The sequence below is a fragment of the Rhinopithecus bieti genome, unplaced genomic scaffold, assembly GCF_001698545.2.
Source record: "Rhinopithecus bieti isolate Rb0 unplaced genomic scaffold, ASM169854v2 scaffold_29378, whole genome shotgun sequence".
NCBI lineage: Eukaryota > Metazoa > Chordata > Mammalia > Primates > Cercopithecidae > Rhinopithecus > Rhinopithecus bieti.
In genome coordinates this window covers 1,164,564-1,170,158 of record NW_016813019.1, presented here as the reverse complement: position 1 = coordinate 1,170,158, position 5,595 = coordinate 1,164,564, and positions in this window count along the sequence as shown.

Sequence of the window (5,595 nt, the reverse complement as noted above, 5' to 3'; positions counted from 1 at the left end):
TTTTTTTTTTTGAGACGGAGTCTTGCTCAGTCGTCCCCCAGGCTGGAGTGCGGTGCCGGCGATCTCAGCTCACTGCAAGCTCCGCCTCCCGGGTTCCCACCATTCTCCTGCCTCAGCCTCCTGAGTAGCTGGACTACAGGCTCCCGCCACTACGCCAGGCTAATTTTTTTGTATTTTTAGTAGAGACGGGGTTTCACCGTGTTAGCCAGGATGGTCTCGATCTCCTGACCTCGTGATCCTCCCGTCTCGGCCTCCCAAAGTGCTGGGATTACAGGCGTGAGCCACCGCGCCCCGCCTCCATTTCTTTTCTGCTTCTCCTCCCATACCTTAACCAGGAGCAATTAACCAATATTTTATCTGTGAGAGATCAGAAGATAAGGGTAAAGAAGAAGGATTGTTTTAGAATAGAACCAAGTTTCTCATTCATGCCTCCAGCATTAGAAAACTCGTTATTGGGCAGGGCGCGATGGCTCACGCCTGTAATCCCAGCACTTTGGGAGGCCGAGGTGGGCGGATCACGAGGTCAGCAGATCAAGACCATCCTGGCTAACAGGGTGAAACCCCGTCTCTACTAAAAATACAAAAAATTATTCGGGCAAGGTGGCGGGCGCCTGTAGTTCCAGCTGCTCGGGAGGTTGAGGCAGGAGAATGGCATGAACCCAGGAGGCGGAGCTTGCAGTGAGCCGAGATCACACCACTGCACCCCAGCCTGGGTGACAGAGCAAGGCTCCGTCTCAGAAAAAATAATAATAATAATAAAAGAAAACTCATTATTGGCCAGGCTCAGTGGCTCACACCTGTAATCTCAGCACCTTGGGAAGCTGAGGCAGGATAATTGCCAGAGGCCAGGAGTTTGAGACCAGCCTGAGCACCATAGCCAGACCCTGTATGTAGCCAGGCAAAATGGCATGTGCCTGTGAAGGGAGGATTCACTTGAGTCCAGGAGGTTGAGGCTGCAGTAAGTGGTGACTGCACCATTGTGCTCCAGCTTGGGTGATAGAGTGAGACTCTGTCTCAAAAAAAAAGAAAGAAAAGAAAAAAAATACCTCATTATTCATATAGATCTAAACCACTGTTAGGTAGAATTTGGGGGAAGGTTCTCTAACCTATTTTTAGTATGGCCAAACCACCCTTTCCTCTTTTCAGATCTTACTGTTTGTTTGCAGAGAAGGGCTTCAAGGCCAAAAGGCATACTGTGTTAGGGTCTGTGTCAGGCAGACCCTTTTGGGTTCCAAGAACAGAGGAAGATGAGGCTGTGGGAGGGAAGACCATTGGATGATAGAGAATTGGGACCAGGCACAGTGGCTCATGCCCATAATCCTAGCACTTTGGAAGGTCGAAGCAGGTGGATCACTTGAGGCCAAGAATTCAGGACCAGCCTGGCCAACGTGGCAAAACCCTGTCTCTACTAAAAATGCAAAAATTAGCCAGGCATACTGGTGGACAGCTGTAATCCCAGCTACTCGGGAGGCTGAGGCACAAGAATCTCTTGTACCCAGGAGGCGGAGTTTGCAGTGAGCGAAGAATACGCCACTGCACTCCAGCCTGGGCAACAGAGCAAGACTATCTCAAAAAAAAAAAAAAAAAAAAAAGCCAGGTGCTGTGGTTCATGCCTGTAATCCCAGCACTTTGGGAGGCCAGGCTGGGAGGCTGAGGTGGGAGAATCATTTGAACCTGGGAAGTGGAGGTTGCAGTGACCTGAGATTGCACCATTTGCACTTCAGCTTCAGTGGCAGAGTGAGAGTCTGTCTCAANCCGATCTATCTTTTAAAAATGCAAAATTGTGTCATTTTCCTGGTTAAACCTTTCAGTGGTTCCCCAAACCCCCTGGGATAAAGACTTAACTCTTTACTGAACTCTCCAAATGCTCTAGTCACTCTTAAGTTCCTTAGTTCTTTGAACAGCCAAGTGCTCTCTGGATTTGGGGCCTTCTCACGTGCTGTTCCCTCTGCCTGAAAAGCTCCGCTCCCCACCTCTTTAGCTAATTCCCACTCAGGCTTCAGACCTCAGTGTTTGGACTAACGGAGGCAAGATGGTGCACTTCCGGGTTCTTCTTCACCAACTTTTCCCGGGCGGGAAAATGCAGCCGGCCCCGGGAAGGTGCAGACCAACTAGGCATGCGCCAGGTGATGTCAATCCGAAGAGACCAAGATTTACCTGGTCGCACGTGCGGAACGCCCCCGGACACACCCGTGCCCCGCCTATTGCCCTCCCACTCCTAGAAAAGCCGCTCCGGAGGGACGCCGGCCTTCCTCAGTCGTCCACTCCTGTCGGGATGTCAGGACTGCAGGAACTCAGTCGGAGAGCCCCACCCGGGGACTCTGTCGGCCTTCTTTGCCGGAGGCCGACAGACCTCTTCCCCACACCTTAGGTGACCAAAATAAACTTGCAGTTTTGCTCCTACACTTGCCTACTCGCTGGTTTTGTGCCCGCTCTGGTGGTCTTAGAAAAACAAATCACTCAGCTTAATTGCTGCCACTCCAGAGAGACTTTCCTAACCCTCCAGGTCAGGGAGAGAGGCCTCATTTTTCCTCCCTCAGCCTCCTGTGTTTTCTTGTATTTCTTAGCTTCATGGGTACAAGTTCTTCCCCCGACTGGGCTGTGATCCCTCAGGGGAAATGGACTAAGTTTATTTCTGTGTCTGCAGGTCATAGCACAGTATCCTGGTGCATGGTGGATGCTCAGTATACATGCTTTTTTCTTTCTTTTTTTCTTTATTCGGATAACATAACTTCTTTCTTTAAAGCTTTGCTTAGTATATTGTTGTTGCGGTAAAATGCACATAACATAAAACTTACTAAGTTAATCTTTTTTTTTTTTTTGAGACGGAGTCTCGCTCTGTCGCCCAGGCTGGAGTGCAGTGGCGGATCTCAGCTCACTGCAAGCTCCGCCTCCCGGGTTCACGCCATTCTCCTGCCTCAGCCTCCTGAGTAGCTGGAACTACAGGTGCCCGCCACCTCGCCCAGCTAGTTTTGTATTTTTTAGTAGAGACGGGGTTTCACCGTGTTAGCCAGGATGGTCTCGATCTCCTGACCTAGTGATCCGCCCGTCTCGGCCTCCCAAAGTGCTGGGATTACAGGCTTGAGCCACCGCGCCCGGCCAAAGTTAATCATTTTTAAGTGTACGGTTCAGTGGCATTAAGCACACACATACAGTTGTACAATCAACACCACCATCCATCTCCAGAACATTTTTCATCTTCCCAAACTGAAACTCTGTACCCATTAAACACTAACTCCCCATTCCCTGTCCACCCCTCAAGCTTCTGGCAATGGTCATTCTACTTTGTCTCTACAGATAAAGTTTATTTGGAAATAATTTTTCTTTCATGGCCTTGACATTTTTGAAGAGCACAGTCCAGCTCTCTTCTAGAATGTCCCTCCGTCTGGATTTATATCATTTCTTCATGATTAGATTCAGTTAGGTATTCTTCGGAGAAACATCATAGAAGTGATGCTGTGTCCTCAGAATATTAAAAGAGGCACAAGATATCAGTTTATCTCATTATTGATCAAATTAATTATTTGGTTAAGGGGGACAAGCCAGATTTCCTGAGAGGTTCCCGTTTTCTCTTTGCAATTATTAAATGTGAGAAACTTATTATGAGACGGAGTCTCACTCTGCACTCTGTCCCCCAAGCTGGAGTGCAGGGGCACATTCTCGACTTACTGCAACCTCTGCCTCCCTGGTTCAAGCGATCCTCCTGCCTCAGCCACCCAATTAGCTGGGATTACAGGAACCCGCCACCACACCCGGCTAATTTTGTATTTTAGTAGAGACGGTATTTCACCATGTTGCCCAGGCTGGTCTTGAACTCCTGACCTCAAGTGATCCACCCACCTCGGCCTCCCAAAGTGCTGGGATTACAGGCATGAGACTGTGTGAATGATGTGTGCTCCAGGGAAAGTCACAGAATGTATCCGTTTCCCCCTCTGTAAAGTGTGGACAGAGGTATCCTAAACTGATATTACAGTTTAAGAAAGTAAAAGTGTTCAAGCGGCCTCTGAGCGCCAGCAAAAACACGCAGAGCCTGCGGATTAATTTCCTCCGCCCTCCACGAGAGGCCGGGCTGGGTGGGGCGGGGGCGAGAGGGAACAAGGGCGCCTGCGCTGAGAGGAGTGACCACAGAGTCGGTCCTCCTGAGACAGAGGGGCCGGAAGTTCTCTTCACAGAGTCTTGCGACTGTGGTGGTGGCGCTGCGGCGGCGCAAATAGGGTCCGTGGCCACTTGGCGCTGTCGTTGCGGTAGCAGGTCTGCGTGAGGGGTTCGGGGGTTCTGGGCAGGCACAATGGCGTCTCGAGCAGGCCCGCGAGCGGCCGGCACCGACGGCAGCGACTTTCAGCACCGAGAGCGCGTCGCCATGCACTACCAGATGAGGTATGAAGTGAGGCGAGGAGCAAGGAGGTTTTCTCCCCGGCCGGAGCCTGCGGAGCTTGGGGAGCGACGCTGGCCCGGCCTCAGGGTCTTGCTCCCCAGCCAGCCCCGCGCACCTGCCAAGTCCCCTCCTCCCGTAACGGCTTCAGGCCTGTCCCCCATCCTGGAAAGCCCCGTCGCCCCCGCGAGCTCCACCCCTTGATCCTCCCGGTGCCTTGAGGGGATCCAGCCCCGCGTTGACTCTTGAGTCACGTCGATGCTGGCCCTGCTGTGTCACCTTCGAAACCGAATTTCTGAGCCTCAGCTTCCTTATCTGTAGAGGAAGAGAATAATCTGCCTTTTAGGTTTTGGTGAAAGATTAATCAGTAATTCGTGTAAAGGAAGTAGCATAAGGCCTACCGCGTAATATATGGTAGGTGTTATATTTTGGGCCGTTTGGGAGGATATAGACAGTGAAAGGCAGCCTCTCCTAAGGATGCCTTGCCTAAAATGAATTCTATAAACACTCCCACGTAAGGAGTATTTCTACATTCGATTACTAGTTCGACAAATACTGAACTTCCAACCATCATACACTGCTAGACACTAGGTTATAATAGTGAGCAAAAGCAGACATGGTCTTTGTATGCATGCTATACCTTCAATAAACAATTTAAAAAAAAAAAGAAAACTGTTCCCTGCCTTCATGGAGCTTGAAGTCTAGAGGTGACTGTTTTTTTTTTTTTTTCCCAACCTTTCCACATTTTCTACAATAAATATTTTAAATAAAATTTTAAAATGTTTACTTCCTTAAACCCATTGACCTCTCCCAGAATGTTCTTCATATCTTTCTCTCCAGAGTTTTGAAGAAGGACAAGCTCTTTGAACCTTCATTTCTTTCACATCTCTAGGCCCCGGCTGAAGGGGGCCTCACAACTTAAGCAGGTGTTTTCATGACAGCCTAGAGTAGAAACATTGCCCTTAGGGATATGAGGAGGATACATTTGGGACCTGAGAGAATTCGAAGAATAAGATAACTTCCTTTAGATGAAAAATCTGGCTGGAGAAGTATGGGCAGCCTGAGTACCTTTCCTCTCTGCCAATACCTTCCCCTCCAGGCTTTAATCCTGTGGTGCAGTCAGAGTCCTCTTGCTAAACACAGCTCTGAGTTACCCTTCTGCCTTATTATTATTATATTATTAATTAATTAATTTTTTATTTTTATTTTTATTTTTTTTGAGA